Below are 17,798 nucleotides of genomic sequence, written 5' to 3' on the forward strand. Positions count from 1 at the left end.
ACCATATGTGTGTGGGTTTATCTCTGGGCTTTCTATCTTATTCCATTGATCTATATTTCTGTTTTTGTGCCAGTATCCTACTGTCTTGATTATTGTAGCTTTGTAGTATGGTCTGAAGTCAGGGAGCCTGATTCCTCCAGCTCCATTTTTCTTTCTCAAGACTGCTTTGGCTATTCAGGATCTTTTGTGTTTCCATACAAATTGTGAAATTTTTTGTTCTAGTTCTGTGAAAAAAAATGCCATTGGTAGTTTGATAAGGATTGCATTGAATCTGTAGATTGCTTTGTGTAGTGTAGTCATTTTCACAATGTTGATTCTTTCCATCCAAGAACATGGTATATCTCTCCATCTGTTTATATCATCTTTAATTTTTAAGTTTAAAGTCTTATGTTTTTCAACGGAAATAGTGATACAAATTAGCTGTAAAGCATGACTCATTTCACCTGTTATTAATGTCAGTTCTATTATTATTTCAGCAGGAAGAAAGGATTCATTCTGTGTTTAAATGAGTTATGATTACAGACGTTTGGTATATCATTAAGGTGAAACTGGCATCGACTATATATTCCAGAGCAGCCCAGAGAAGTTTAAAAGTCCACATTTTTTTTTAACAACGTGATAAAACATAGCAGTGTGAGGTTTCTAATTTTCCAATAAATTATCCTGTTACAAAGCCAGATTATGGTTTCGAAATGTATGTAAATCTCTCCATTCTAAAGGTACGTAAAACTTGTACGTGAGTCACTTGGTGGCCGTCTGGGTTATCAGACCGACTGGGGTGTCACAGGGATTGTGCTCAAGTGACCCTTATTTTACTTAATAACGACCCCAAAGCAAGAGAAGTGAAGATGGCAATTCAGAAACGCCAGAGAGAGGACGTAAAATGCTTCCTTTGAGTGAAAAGGTGTAAGCTCTGTACTTTTCATCAGGAAAGAAAAAAAGGTGTGTGCTGAGGTTGCTGAGATCCACAGGCTTAGTCAGTACAAGACTAGCACTTTCTTCTAGATATCTTGAAATATTTATGAGAATGTGTCCGCTTTAGGAAGAAGCTAGAGCCATGTGGCTGACAGGGTCTTGGTGCTCCAGCTGGGTGTCAGGCCTGAGCCTCTGAGGTGGGAGAGCTGAGTTTAGGACATTGGTCCAGCAGAGACCTCCCGGCCCCACGTAATATCAAATGGCGAAAGCTCTCTCAGAGATCTCCATCTCAACACTAAGACCCAGCTCCACTCAAAGACCAGCAAGCTACAGTGCTAGACACCCTGTGCCAAACAACTAGCAAGACAGGAACACAACCCCACCCAATAGCAGGGAGGCTGCCTAAAATCATAATAAGCTCACAGACACCCCAAAACATACCACCGGATGTTCTTAGCTAGCTATATCACAGTTGAAATAAAGTGATCCTCTTTTATTTTCTCCCAGAAATTCCCCCTAAAACAATGTGATTGGAAAACTAGCCCATGCTAGTTCCGCCCTTTTATTGATTTCTTACTAAGCTTCTTCATTGGCTCCTCTCACTTGTTTATAAAACAATTGCACACGTAGAAATTAGTTAATCAGGTCTAAATAAAGAAACACATTTCTTAAATGTGTAAAATGCTGCTCGATTTGTATAATGGATTCTGGGTCTTGTGGATTTCAGGGAAACAGTAACCTGAGTTCCCTGTGATCTCTCTTCGTAACTGTTTTAATCTCTCTGACCATGGTTCTAACCTGGGAAACTGTAATGACAAGCAGTCCCTACAACAATGTACATTTTCAAGTGGAAAGACCCTGGCACTGTTCTGAAGGTGTATTATCACTGGTTACATTATCAAAAGCTATCTTCTCTGTGCTTCAGTTGTAACCATCCTCTGTACAAATCAAGAAAGTCATTCACATGGAAAGTATACAAAATAAACAACTATTGAAGGTCTCCACCAGATAATGGTATTACTATGCTGTGATATTAAAATCAAAAGTAACAATTTGTTTCTTTAACTCAAATCATTAATGATTTTATCAAGTCACTTACTCCACATGTGATTTGTGTACACACCTACTTAGGATGATCTAGGGCTCCTGTCCCAAATTTCTGGGGAATCACATTTGGGAACCAATGGCCTTGAATAGATGTTATGCTCTTTTCCCTTTAGGTTTCTTATCCTAACTCTTCTACATACAAGATGCAACCTGTTAACTGGGAGTAAGTCTACTCTATAAACAAAACATGGGATTTAATATAGTTTGAAGACACTGCCTTAATAACAGGGCTCTGAATTAAGGCTTTGAGGATGTACCAGATGTGACTGATTTCTCAGGGAACACCTTTAGATGTGAATGTACAAGAATTGGCCAATTGCACAAACAAATGCTTTTGTAATAAAGCACTTTTCATGTTACTTTCAATGTTTAGAGGCTGATGTTTTTAGCCTCACATTAACAGACACGGAAATTGTAGACATAGGCTATCATTTCAATTTTCTTTAGTATCATTTTTCTATTGAGAATTTTAAAAAGCAAGATTCAATTATATGTAAAAGTGGTCCCTTACTTAGTCCTTTTGACCTGTTACTTTTTCTGCATTAGACACTCAAAGTAACTCTTCTGTGATAAATCCAGTCTTTAATCCATCAACTAAGAAGCATTTCAATTTACTGCCCAGTAAGGCTGTCAGCATGTCAATATGCAGTTTCAAAACATCGTTACCCTCTTTTTACTGTCTTATTTGCATTCTTATTTGAATATTTTATTCTAACTTGAGCTTATAAGTTTTTGAAAAATAGATAAATGAAAATCTCCATGGTAGTGATAAAATGCTTATCTAATAAAAGGAATATAATCAAGGCAAATACACAATTTGTATGGAAACACAAAAGATCCTGAATAGTCAAAGCAATCTTGAGAAAGAAAAATGGAGCTGGAGGAATCAGGCTCCCTGACTTCAGACTATACTACAAAGCTATAGTAATCAAGACAGTAGGGTACTGGCACAAAAACAGAAATATAGATCAATGGAATAGAAAGCCCAGAGATAAACCCACACACATATGGTCACCTTATCTTTGATAAAGGAGGCAAGAATATACAGTGGAGAACAGACAGCCTCTTCAATAAGAGGTGCTGAGAAAACTGGACAGCTACATGTAAAAGGATGAAATTAGAACACTCCCTAACACCGTACACAAAAATAAACTCAAAATGGGTTAAAGATCTAAATGTAAGGCCAGACACTATCAAAGTCTTAGAGGAAAACATAGGCAGAACACTCTATGACATAAATCACAGCAAGATCCTTTTTGACCCACCTCCTAGAGAAATGGAAATAAAAACAAAAATAAACAAATGGGACCTAATGAAACTTAAAAGCTTTTGAACAGCAAAGGATACCATAAACAAGACCAAAATACAACCCTCAGAATGGGAGAAAATAGTTGCAAATGAAGCAAGTGACAAAGGATTAATCTCCAAAATTTATAAGCAACTCATGCAGCTCAATAACAAAACAACAAACAACCCAATCCAAAAATGGGTAGAAGACCTAAATAGACATCTCCAAAGAAGATATACGGATTGCCAACAAACACATGAAAGAATGCTCAATATCATTAATCATTAGAGAAATGCAAAACAAAACTACAATGAGATATCATCTCACACTGGTCAGAATGGCCATCATCAAAAAATCTAGAAACCATAAATGCTGGAGAGGTTGTGGAGAAAAGGGAACACTCTTGCACTGTTGGTGGGAATGTAAATTGATCCAGCCACTATGGAGAACAGTATGGAGGTTCCTTAAAAAACTAAAAATAGAACTACCATACGACACTGCAATCCCACTACTGGGCATATACCCTGAGAAAACCATAATTCAAAAAGAGTCATGTACCAAAATGTTCATTGCAGCTCTATTTACAATAGCCAGGACATGGAAGCAACCTAAGTGTCCATCAACAGATGAATGGATAAAGAAGATGTGGCACATATATACAATGGAATATTACTCAGCCATAAAAAGAAATGAAACTGAGTTATTTGTAGTGAAGTGGATTGACCTGGAGTATGTCATACAGAGTGAAGTAAGTCAGAAGGAGAAAAACAAATACTGTATGCTAACACATATATATGGAATCTAAGAAAAAAATGTCATGAAGAGACTAGGGGTAGGACGGGAATAAAACACAAAACTACTGGAGCATGGACTTGAGGATATGGGCACGGGGAAGGGTAAGCTGTGACGAAGTGAGAGAGTGGCATGGACATATATACACTACCAAACGTAGGGTGGATAGCTAGTGGGAAGCAGTTGCGTAACACAGGGAGATCAGCTAGGTGGTTTGTGACCACCTAGAGGGGTGGGATAGGGAGGGTGGGAGGGAGGGAGATGCAAGAGGGAAGAGATATGGGAACATATGTATATGTATAACTGATTCACTTTGTTGTAAAGCAGAAACTAACACACCATTGTAAAGCAATTATACTCCAATAAAGATGTTAAAAAAAATACTAATAAGGCAAAGACAGAAATGATTGGATTGCCAAATGAGGCAAATCTTTCATTTTAAACAGATGATCATTATACACCTGTTCCATTAGGAAGGAAAAAACAAATTTTCAAATGCATAAAATTCTAGAAATGTATTGTTAAATATTGTATTTAACATTAAAGTGTAACTGGCAATTTTATTTATATTTTGGCTGTCAGAGAATAAAATTTCCCTTGTAATGTGTTTTTTTAATATAATTTGATTTTACAGATTTTTAGAAACATATAATGTACCAAAGTAGAAACCTATACTGATGGAGATGACAGATGGAAATGGAGAAAGATAAATAAATAAACAGGTGAACAAATGGAGAAACAGACAAACAGAAGTAGGGAATGGGAGGGCTAGACAGAGAAAAGATGAAAGGTGAGGTAGCAAAAGAAGACGAGAGAAAGGATGAGATGGAGGAGCAAAGAAAGGAAGAGAAGACTGAGGAAAAGAAAGAAAAGGAAGAGAAGGAACGAGAAGGGACAAAGAGAGGCCAAAAAGGTTAAATGGACAGTAAGATTGGAAAGCAAAGGAACGGTTGAGACTGCAAAAAAAAACCCTGAAATCATTGGGAAACACTGTCAACAGTTCCTTACTCTAAAAACACCTTACTTTTTTTTTCACGTTTTTCAAACCAATAATTCAGGAGTTAACGTTTACTTGAGAAAAAATACATTTTTAAAAAAACATCAGGAAACAGCTATTGAATGAGTCAGATGATACTGAGTATTTGGAGCAACGCGCTGTTTAGAAGTGAAGCCATCATTGCTTCTGCATGTATATAAAAGACAGCCCAGACAGACATCCCATGGTAAGTGACTCTATTACAGCCATTGAGGTGGAAGATGCCGCTTTTTAGTGCTCTGAAAACTGCCTTTTCTTCCCCAAGTGAGTGATGCTTATGCAATCTGAGACGCAACATGACAATAAATAGAGAACTAAAACCCTTTGAAATGAAAGTTGGACAATAGAAGTGGAAATAACGAGATTCCAGTGATACCTTGGGGAGACCTTAGTTAACCCTATTTTATGGTACCCTCAATTAAAAGCAATCACAGAGAATTTCAGAGTACAATGGGATACACCAATGATCATGTATCCAAGCCCTTTCACACCGGTGAAAAACTTGAGAGGTTGAGAGAATTTAAATACTCCATCCCAAATCACCACTAACTCAGGTCTGCTAATGTTCAATTTCACAAATGATTAATGAACATATACAATATCTGCTGAGATCTTCTAAGTAAAGGGACCTGATCCTTTAATATCAGTTTGTACTTATTAGGTTCCTAACTGTGAGCTTCCTGAGATCCAAGAACAGGATCTTGTTACCCTTACATTCCCAGAGTAGAACACATTGCTTGGTGCATAATTGTCAATATATATATGTTGAATGAATGGATAGGGCCCAAGAGCACAAAGTTATAACCTTTACACATCATGACTGCACAGCTTTTGTATAAACTCTTGAAAATAGACCACTGCCTACTGGCTGTCATTTATATACATACACATGGAGGTTACACCAGACCCTATGCCAGTACTCAAGAGGCTGACCACTACTACCACCTTACCTTCCCCAAGGAAGGGCAGAGTATACAAATTATTTGACACATAACTCAAAGGATAAATGGCACGTGCCTCTAGGGGACATCTGGGCTCACTCCAAAGGACAGTGTGAAAATAAAACAAATTACACACTGGGTAGTAATTAGATGTCCTCCGAGGAAAAGTTCCGCATAGAAGCCATGATCATGTGACTCAAGCACTTTGCAATGGAGATGTGTCCAGTGGGTGAATATCCCTTATATTGGTATCATCTCTCCAACCCAGGCTCATCTTCCTCACAGCATCACAGCTGCTCAAAACATCTTTTACCTCCCTGATCCCCAGCCCCTACCTCCTACGCATGCTAGCATACTGACTCCTTAAAAACCCTCCTTCCCAAATGGAAGCCAACTTGCTCCCATTCAAGTTCACCTCCACACATACCCTTTCTACTGGAGCCCACCATCCCCCCCCACCCCGTCCTGTGTCAGCTGCGCACGGTACTCATCTCCCCTGATTGGCAATGCCAATCCCAGTGGGCTCCCGACTCTACCTTGTGGGCTGGGATAGGTACCTCAAACAGTGCCAAAGCCCACTGGCCCACCTCAGGAGGAAGGAAGAGTCATCTGAAGGCTCCAGAAAATTTTCTCAGAGAAATTGGTGGTTGGTGGATTTAATTCTTGATGGAGCTTAGGTGCTATTTGTATAAAATTTAAACCATGGAACCCCTAAAATCCATCATTTAGAATTCTGTTTCCAGGGTGCTGGGGGTTGTGGAGTATATTCTGATTTTCAAATGATAAATTCACCAACAAAGTTCTAAAATACACTTCACTTCCAGATTAGATATAATTAAGTGATCAAAAAGACATTTTTAACACTGTTTAACAGATGCTGTGAAATTGTGGAACATCCCTGGGACACACATACTCGGCAGGTTACAGTGGGAGACACATGAACTTACCTAACTAGCTAAACAAGGGCAACTTGTAACTTTACAAATAATTAGTTAAATTAAGCTAAGAGTGGGGCCTTTTCAAAAGGTCTCCTCCAACCAGATTTACATTACAGAAGAGGCCTGATTTACTGGAATCACATTTTCACTGAAAGATTCACAAGACCCTGTTACATCTTGGAAACTCACAGGTGTATAATGTAATGGAACTGGAAGTAAGGAGGTGAGTTGTTTCTGGTCAGTAAGTCATGGCCAAGAAAAGCTCTACCATAAACTGTAAGGGGTCTGCTAGCAGGAGGGGATGTACTAGAAAGAATAACCATCCCCCAAAAGTTTAGTCAGTTACAGTTAAAGTAACAATCTCCAGAGAGTAACCACAAAAAACATCACTGAGTCAGCAACAAGAGGTGTGGCTTGTCTCCATGTTCGCAACCCCTTTCAGCAGTTGTTCAATGGGTGATGCTTCCCACAGTATATTCTGAGCAACTGGGGTCTAAAACGCGCCAGCTTGAAAGGCAGGATCCACCCAGCCCCTCAGGCAGGCTCTGCAGGGTGCCGCCAGCATCCTTCACAGGTATGTACACCACGTGTGCCGTGAGCTCAAAAGCAACGGGTGAAATTTGGACTGGATGGCGTGGGGGCCTCTATCATGCTAGGAACTGCAGGAAGACAGGGAGAAATCAAACAAAACCAAGACCGGCTTCACCCCCACCCCATCCGGATCCACGCCACTCTTGTTCTTTTGTTAGTTTGGCAAACCAAAAAGACCAGCTTCCTCTACTGAGCCCCTTTCATCCCTGCTCCCTTTCGTATTTCTTGTCAGGACTGATTCAGCCTCAGTCATGGATTTCCCTGGGGCTCCGGCCTGTGTTTGGGATGAGAAAGGGAAAGAGGGGAGGTGCCTGCTTGGTAACCTAGCATTATGTCTATCAAGTGGGAATGTGGAAAGGAGCTACTGGACATCAGCGTCTGGCCTTGACTGCTGGCTACCAGCACCACTCTTCCCGAGTGTCCTGGCCTTCTTAGCTTTTATCTCCACTGCTGGGGTTGAGAGGCTATAATGTATAAGCACATCCCTAGGGGCACAGTCTCCATGAGGTCCTGTGTTCCCAAATCTCCAGTCTCTTCCCTATAAAGCACCAGTGTCTCTTCACATACCCGTGATTCCAACTACTAACACGCATACATTATCTTCCTCTTCACCACCTCCCCACCCCATATAGGTAATAATTCTCCCAACACGACACAAAGAACAGACCTCAAGTCTCCATGTGACTTTCCAGGAGCAGTCCCCTCTCCTTTTAAGGCCACCACCACCCCAGAGCGGTGGTTCTCAAAATCTGATAGGAACCAGAATGACCGGGTGAGCTAATCAAGGTCACAGATTCAGGCTCAGGGGAACTAAAGTTTGAAAAGCAGAAGTCTGGATTAATCTGAGAGCAGAAGCGGGGCGGGATACAAATAGGAGAGTGTGTCAAGGTAAACTTTTACTTTCCCTTTTGAGTTCTGTTCCCCACGCGGGGTCTAAAGGACACCCACGCCCTGTGCAGCCGCGGTCCCCACCTTTTCCCAAGTTCCCCTCCTCCATCCAGCCGCCCTCCTCCCAAGGAGGACTCCAGGACTCTCCCCGCCGCCGACCCCACAGCCAAAAGGAAAATGATCCAAAGTACACCGCGAGCGGGGCCTATCCCCCGGGCACCCGAACCCAGCTCGCCTGAGACTGAACTTTTCAAACTTCCCAACTCACTCTTACCCACACGCTAACGAAAGAAAAGCAGATAAAAGCAAGAGACTGAACTCTGCACGCCGGCGACTGTCCGATCCCCCGCGCGCGCTCCCCAGGGTGGTTCGCGCCCTCCTCCTGGCCTTCCCCGGGTTGGCCGCGATCCCCGCCCCTGTCGCCCCCCGCCCGCCGGGGAGCCAGGACCCCACTTACCGCCGGGAGCGTCCCGAGCCGCGCCCGCGCCAAAGGTTTGCTTCCCAGGAAGCGGAGGTGCGGAGTCACCTGCGCGTCAGGCGCGGAGGGCAGCTCGGTCCCGCCCGGGTCGCGCCTCCCGGGCCCAGGTGCCGAGCCAGCGAGGGCGGGGTGGGGACGGGCTGCAACAGGTCCCAAGCCGGGTCGCACCGAAGCCCGCGCAGCCAGCCAGCGCCCCGGAACCTGTCTAACTCATACCTCCAACCCTCGGCCAGCAAAATAGAAAGCCTTTCTTTCCTGTCCACCCTCGGGACTACCAGCAACTACAAGTCGCGACATCCCGGCCGGGCGAGCAGAGCCCGGAGGGCGGCAGCGCTCACCTGGGCAGGGGCTGGGCTCACGGAGCGGCATTCAGCTCCCATCCCCCGTGCGTCCCGGGCTCAGGAATGCGCGGGGGCGGGGGGACGGCTGGGTGAGATCCTGGGTGGTACCACCCCCAGGGAGCGGATGGACTCAGCTCCAGGGAGATAATTCCCATCCACAGCCCGCAATGCAGACCCTACCCCACCGCCCGAGTGTGTCCGGCCTTGGAGGAGAGCAGGAAGTGGAAAGGTGGAAGACAAACTGCTTGTGAATTTATCTTTTTGTAAGAAAGAATTTTAAGTATCATCAAAGATGTGGGACTGACTTTGCCTTGTCTTGATTACTGATTTGGATGAAAGGAATACCTGCGCGAAAAGCAGGTCACTAGGTGGGGTGCTATGGAGAAATGTTATGGACATAGAGACACTATCATTTGGTTTTAATATAAAATAATTGCAGCAATTAATGAAATTAATTTTATATTTTTCTTCTACATCTCAGTAAATCTGTTTCGAGTGTTTTTAATAATTGTATAAGCACGTCGTCTTCAAGATCTAGCCATTTGCAGCAAATGTTTAAAATGCAGCCTAGTAGGGAAAGAATGAAACTTAGGGAAAATAGGCATATTTTAAACTTCTGGCATGATATGTCAATTATCATAAGCTGGAATTGACTTTTTAAATGACTTTCATGGCTATTTTGCCCTGAATAAAACACTTGAGGAAAATGCTAAACTGTTGAGATTTGAATTAAGTCCTGACTGATGAATAGACACAGGAGAATGAAATGTACAGATTCTAGATGTTGAAACAGAGCAAAGGACAAAGGTGGAAAGTAAAAGTAAGTTCCAGCACATCACAAAGCTAAATTTCCAGATTGTGGTATCTGCTATCTGTAGTTTCTTCAACAGCATGCGCAGAATATTCTTGTTTTACACATTTAACTTCTTTCTTCTGTTTCTGCTAATTTCCATGTCTCACCTTTTTATAGTTTTGCAATTCTGGTCTTCATTTTTGGCATGAAATCTTCTGACTCACTCAATCCATGTTCTCTGTGTGGATCTTCATTTGCTGGTGTTCAAAAATAATGCTGCATTAAGAGAACAATATTTATGAGCATTTCGAAACTATGTTCATAAATATATGCTTATCCTATTTAAAAAATAGCAAGTACATTTAGACTAAAATTAAAAGGGGCCCGTGGGAAGTTGAATTTTATTAACATATGCATTCGTACATAAATCAAATGAAATCTATATCTACTAAAATGTTAATTATTCAAAGCAAAAGAGAGGAAAGTATCAGTAGAGAGGAAGAATCCATTAAGGGCGCTATGCTAAGGGCTTTCCATCCTTAGTGGGATGAGAGAATGTATAAAATTGACCTGACACCATAAGTATCCCGCAAGCTAGGTGAGGAAAGAGGACGCATGTACAGGAAAGGGAGCTACTAGACAAGGCAGTAGAACTTTAAGTGGAAAGGCTCTGTGTACTTTACAGGTAAGAGGAAGAAATGATTAACTGCTTAGATTACTGGGGAATGCTGACAGAATAGAAATGTTGGAGTTTGAATTGGGTCCTGACTGATGAGCAGACAGCAGAAGATGGAAGCTGACATATAACTAGATGTTGAAATCGCAGGTGAAAGGTCAGAGGTGAGAAAGTAAAAGCGAGTTCTGGAACCCTACACAGCAATAGCCACATGTGGCCGTGGGTATGGCAGGGCTGCACTGGAAGGTAAGTTTAGGAGTAAAGTTTAGAGATACTTCTTCAGCCGCAGAATGATGTCAGTGTTATTTACTGCCTAAGATTGGTGTGAGAATTATGAATTAGAAATAGTATGTGTAAAACCCTTACCATAGCACTGATATGTGATACTAAGTGGCCACTATTATTATACTTGGGATCAGATTGTGAAGAGCCCTGATTGCAAAGTTGCAAAGCACATTCTTGGTATTGACTGATGGTGAAATAATGACTAACAGTTGATGCCCTTTAGGATAAATTCTAGGGTGTGAGGAAGAGCAGTTAGGCCAGCTGTAGTGTAAAAAGGGTGACAAGTGTAGCAACAACAGAGGGACCAATCTGACAGCCAGTGAGACTGAAAATCAGTATCATTGGGGGTCAGAGTGGATGTGGAAGTTCAAGGGTTTGAAATAAGAAATAACTGGAGCTGCTGAAAGTTATCAGTGGAGGGAAGGAAAGAAATAAACTAGCCATGTATGTGAAAAGTAGGAAGAGGTAGGAACAGGGTCACGTGGAATTTATTTCTGAGATGTTGGGGACCTCTCTCAGTCTATAGGCACTCAGGGAAAGATTGTGGAAAGGCAATAGCAAAGGATAGAATGAATAGTTGTAAGGAACAAGAGCCAGATAGTGTGGGAGAGCACACATAACCCTCAGTCTTTCCATATGAAAACTGTGCCTAATACATTCTCAACTCTATGATTTTTTTAAACAGATAGGTTAGGTTGAAAACAGGAACTAAAAGTAGAATTTTACAAATAATACTTTAAAAGTAACTAAAAAGATGAGTGAGAAGATGGCATGCTTGACTAAGAGGCTCCCAAGACAATATTTATTGATCAGACAGCAAGTCCATCTTCATTGCTTCTTTACCCCATTCAACAAAATTACACTGAAGTCCAAGAACAAAATAGTGGCGATGTTAAATTACACTCAACAGACCTTGATCTACCTCCCACATTGAGTTCACATGCACAAGGAGATTCAAAAGTAGTATCAGGTTTTTTTTTTCTTTCCTGATCCTCAACATATTTATAATTTAACTGAGAAGACAAACTATGCATATATGAAATAGAATAACACATAGTAATATACAGATGCACAAAAACATTCACAAAAATAAAAGTTACAGAAATCATAGAAGAGAAAAAGCAAATAAAGTTTATTGGAAAAGAGAATTATATTCTTGGTGATTTTTTTTTTCTGTTTATTTTGCTTTTAACAAACATTTGTAACTTCAAAACTTCTTAGAAGAATGATAAGAAGCTATTTCAGTGGGTTCCCAGATTTCAGTCATTATTTGTAGACCAAAAGAGCACTAAGCTTCTGGTCCTTTCAAGAGCTTTAAAATAAACATTTTAGTGCACTTCAAGGCAATGGCTTCCAGGCAGATAAAGCCATTGATACAGAAAGAATGTCACATTTAACAATAAAAAAAACAAGTTGTGCTTATCAATAACATTTTCCCTGAGTAACTTAGGGAAAGTTAAGAAGCAAAATTCCGTATCAGTGTTGACAAAACCCACGGCTGGATGAATCATCACATCAGTTTAACTGTCTTATGACATTTCATGTATGACTACTGTGGAAATCATTGAAATGAGCTTCATTTTATTTATGTGCCACATTTAAATTGTTATATAAAGTATTATGTAAGTCTCATTAATTCAACACATATTTCTCAAGAGTTTTCTGTAGGAAAAGCATCATGTCAGGCACTAATTAGGGCAGAGGGTGGAAAGTTAATAAAGCATAATAGATATGCCTAGGAATTATCTATGTGTATCTGAATCTTTGACATTTGTGTATATGTTTGTGTGTGTGTGTGTTCATGTGTGTGTAAAGATGGAAAAACTTAAATACAATTTAAAGTCCAAAAAGATGGTATGATTCTTTGTGAAAAGAGGTATGGAAACAAATATAATTAAATATTATTAGGTACATATGTAGATTAATAGTAGTTTTTTCTGGTTTTTTTTTTTCCACTGCTAAATTCTTTCAAAAGGATGGGAAACACATTATTATACGTTGTGCTTCCTCCATTCTTCAAAATTACTATTTTTTACTGTGTAATTTTTTTTTTAATCTAGAAGTATCTATAAAAAGTTAGATGATTTTTTTTTTTTTTTTTTTTTTTTTTGTGGCTGCGTTGGGTCTTCATTGCTGCATGCGGCCTTTCTCTAGTTGAGGCGAGCGGGGGCTACTCTTCTTTGTGGTGTGGTGCGCCGGCTTCTCATTTTGGTGGCTTCTCTTGTTGCGGAGCACGGGTTCTAGGCACTCGGGCTTCAGTAGTCGCCGCACGCGGGCCCTAGAGCGCCAGCTCAGTAGTTGTGGCTCACGGGCTTAGTTGCTCCGGCGCATGTGGGAATCTTCCAGGACCAGGGATCGAACCCGTGTCCCCTGCATTGGCAGGCATATTCTTAACCACTGTACCACCAGGGAAGTCCAAAGTTAGATAATTGTAACAAAGTATTTTAGGAAATGAGGTAAAGAGAAATTAAATGGTAATTAAAACACAGAAAACCATCATCTTTTATTTTTAAATGTCTAAACTCATTAGATCCTACCCTCTCATGAATGCATTTTCTCTTCCTCTTGGGCAGATCAAATATGGGGAAATATTAGGTTGCTTACGTTTTTCATGACACACACAAATAACTTTAAAAATCTTGCCATGGGCTTCCCTGGTGGCGCAGTGGTTGAGAATCCGCCTGCCGATGCAGGAGACACGGGTTCGTGCCCGGGTCCGGGAAGATCCCACATGCCGCGGAGCGGCTGGGCCCGTGAGCCATGGCCTCTGAGCCTGTGCGTCGGGAGCCTGTGCTCCGCAACGGGAGAGGCCACAACAGTGAGAGGCCCGCGTACCACAAAAAAAAAAAAAAAAAAAAAAAAAAAAAAAAAAAAAAAAAAAAAAAAAAAAATCTTGCCAGTATTTACTAGTAAAACACATAATCATCAAAGAAGTAGAAGGACAGAACATGTAGTGATGCTGATAGAAGATACTTGATATAATCTACTGATTATCAGAGTTACTAATTTTTAATAAATTTCCATTAGTGTTTTGTTACCAGTGTTTGCTAAGGTATATGAAAATTGTCCAGTTTAAATATCTTTTAAAAGGTTTCACCTAACTTCTAAAAAGTCATTAGTCATTATCATTAGTCAATGATAATGACTGAAAAGTCATTATCATTGTTATGGATGAATATGAATAGCTGTCTTCAAAGGCATTTTAGAGTGGCAGTATACAACAGCCATGATCATCAATGTTATTAACATAATCCTGGACATCCACTGTTATCCTATGTTGTATGAATTATTTAGAGATAACTGCAGTAGCTGTCACTTTAGTTGTCCTCAGGGTCACTCACTACCTGGACTGAATTTCACAGAGGTCGGCTGAGGTCTGGGATATAAATTGTGCTTTTGTGATTAAAACAATGAGAGGAGAGAGACAGAGACAGAGACAGAGGAGAGACGAGCAGCAACTAATTGCCAACTCCAACTGCCTTTTCTGGAAGATCTAATTTGGGGATGTCTGCAACCCTATATCACTGTCTGTTAGACCATGTTTATTTGCACTTCATGCCTTTGCCCATGTCTGCTCAGTGGATCCCAAGCCTCTGATGCCCTCCTTGTTCCTTTCTGCCTCTCTGTAGGATAACCATTGCTCAAGACCCATCTCTATTCCTACTTTGTCTAATTCTAGCTTTGACTAGTGTAGGCTCTTTAAAATGCAAAAGACTTAATCCCTTTACTACTTCTCTGCCAAAAATTTGCGACATTATAACATACCTATCATTGTTTTCCAGGGCTATTACTGAAGTCTTCCGGTATAATTTAACCTTCCCAGCATCCTGTCTTCCAATCAGATCAGTGGTTCTCAGCAGAAGGAATACCAATCCATAGAGGATGTTTGGAAATGTTACAATGATTGAGGGCTCTCCTGGCATTTGGTGGGCAAGAACCTGGAAAGGAATATGTCCTGCAATGGGTCCAGCACAATGGAAAATCCCCCCCCTGTACTGTGCAAGTAACCGCAGTCCTGCCACATAATGATGGTGAAAAATCCATTAATTATTACCTAAGACTAGAATTTCTTCCTTTTACATACAAGAATTGTTTGCAACTAAGTTAATTTTTGCAAGTAAGTAATTCTTTTTTACTTGTAATCTTTTACAAGTAAAAACAGTTTTAACACACATTGAATTCCAGGAATCTAGTTACAATATATTTTGCTTAATTTAGAAATTTGCTAAGAATTATTCTTTATTCTGTAAATCACAGCACTAGCAGAACTGCATCAGTTACCAATAAAACATATCTGTCTTCCTAGGCAACTGTAGGTCAAGCATCTGATAGCCTCTTCATGTTTTCTGGGAGAAGTCTGTGTGAATATTTATACATTAAAAAAACAGTATTTTTTAACAAATTGCTTGTATTTATATTACAAATGAGGGCATGACATCCCTTTTTAAAAATATGTGTGTGGGTTGTTATTTTATCAATAATTTTCAGTTTGTTTCAATATAATGAGGGGACATTAACCTTATTTGTTCAGAAGCATAGCAGGACATTGAGTCTGAGAGTTGAGACCTACAGAACCAGATTATACCGTTTTATGGGAAAAGCAGGATGGAAAGGAGGAGTAAGTAAAGTAGAAAACTAGGATTTACTGAGTAATTCCTTTGTATCGGGCATAGTGTCTTAGATTCTAATATACACACAACACTGCAGGACCCAACCCAGTGATGGCTGCAACCACTAAGTGATGAAAGAGTAAATAGTTCAGAGGCATAAAACATATACTGAATGATAACAACAAAGTCCTTACCATGGCTTGTTGTGTGCACTGGCTTTCCTACTTTGCTACTCACCTGGCATCTCCACCTCCCTTCATGCTGTACCCCCTGCTCTCACCTTCTGAGTTCCAGCCCCATCAACCTCCTCCCAGTTCATCTGTTTTCCTGAACGTTCTTCCTCAGGGCATTTGCAAATGCTGTTCCTTCTGCCTGGAAAGCTCATTCTCTTCCCCAGGCTTTCCCTCTTTTTCCCTTGAGGAAACCACTCTCTAGAATTATTCCCATGTTTTTTTAACGCATGTTTGTTTTTTTTCTGGCTCAGTATTACTTCATGGAAATCCATCTGTGTCAAAAGGCAAAGCTCTAATTGGTTCTTTTAACTGCGACATGCTACCTTTTGAAAGGATGTTCTATATTATATATATGGCATTTCTCTATTGATTACAATTTTATATCCGGATTACTATATTTTTCTACTATTCACAGCATTGCAATAAACATCCTTGTGCATTTAAGAAAAGAGCCTAATATGAACTCCTCCTTCAGAGTTAAACGTTACCCTTCCTTCCACTGGAAAGCCTTCCTGGCTTCTCAGACTGGGTCATTTCCAGGTATATACATTTTCATGTGGTTTTTCTTCCTTAAAACTATAGTAATTATAATTTTAAGTTTATGCAAATGCTTGACTCCTCTAGTTCACAGGGAACAAACATCCATCAGTTTCTGTCCCTCTGAACCCCTAGTGCATAGCAGGAGCTCAATAATATATGAAGAATGAATGAGGGAGTGAACGAAGTATTATACCCAAGAGCACCTTCCCTTTAACTCTTCCAAGTGGTGCCTGCATACTCACATTTTTGTCTCTTAGCAACTTCTGTAGCTGACATTTCCTCTTCTTCTGAAAATTGAGTTGATACTGTGTTGAAAAAGAACAAATGTAAGGGATTGTGACCTTCAAAGACCTGACTTCTATATTGCTCAATATCGGACTTCAAATATCAAAATGTATCTCTTTATCTTTGCTCTAATTATGAGACTGGAATTATTCATATTTAAACACAAACAGACACACTTTTGAACAGTGCCATGTTCTGCCTTCACCACCAACTGTATTCCAATCAAAGTATATTATTTCCCCAGTGGGGATTATTTAAATACACTAGACTTCATTTAAGCAGATGTTCCCTAAGGTTCCAATTCTGCTTACAAACATAAGCAAAATAAACCCCACCGTCATTATGATTATTAGTTGGACAAAAGGAGTTAAGAGAGAATGTTTAACAAAGAAAAAAATTATAAAAACCTATAGGATACTACTACTGTAGAGAGTCAGATTACACTGCTATTTGTTATTATATAAAGAACATAGCTTTTTTTTAATTTAAAAAACTATTATGAAATTCAGGTGGGACATTAGAGCATTTGGAATGAGAAATGGTGAGAAGAAAATAGAAATCCGGATGGAACAGAAATTGAAATCCAATAACATTACCAAAGTTTATAAGCCCAAGTTGTAGAACCAGCTGATTTTCATTCAAATCCTGGATTTGTCATGACCCTTAGCATGGCATCTTAAATGCCTGAGTCTCCAAATCCATACCCTTAAATCTTGTATAATTATAATAATACTGACCAACCTCAAAGAGATGTTAGGTAGCTTAGAAAACCTACAATTACCATACAAAAGTCCAATATGACTACGGTTATCATTACTGCAGACATTCCACACCTATTTCAAACATCAAAGCCGAGACAAGCTCTAAGATGAATTAGGACAGAATCAGAGCCTCATTCTCTGCATGGCAAAATTCCATTCTGATGTTTCACCTTGTATAATCATGTTCTAAAAAGACAAACTGATATTTCAAAATAACCATCCCCCTCATTAGGTTTTCAGCTAGCACAACCTACAGACTAGGAGAAGCCAATCAGAGTTTCTCTTGGAATTTAGAGACAA

At 40.1% G+C, this 17,798-nt stretch overlaps 1 protein-coding gene across 1 annotated transcript in view; it reads right to left on the minus strand.

Moving 5' to 3' along the window:
* FAM83B (family with sequence similarity 83 member B) overlaps nucleotides 1–9,312 on the minus strand; it is a 76,912-nt gene extending 67,600 nt beyond the window's left edge. Inside the window, exon 1 of the mRNA XM_059076267.2 lies at nucleotides 8,954–9,312. The gene's annotated coding sequence lies outside the window, so the exon portion shown is untranslated. The remainder of the gene's footprint in view (nucleotides 1–8,953) is intronic.
* Nucleotides 9,313–17,798: the final 8,486 nt, after the last annotated feature.

This window comes from Kogia breviceps, chromosome 10, assembly GCF_026419965.1.
Source record: "Kogia breviceps isolate mKogBre1 chromosome 10, mKogBre1 haplotype 1, whole genome shotgun sequence".
Classification (NCBI taxonomy): Eukaryota; Metazoa; Chordata; class Mammalia; order Artiodactyla; family Physeteridae; genus Kogia; species Kogia breviceps.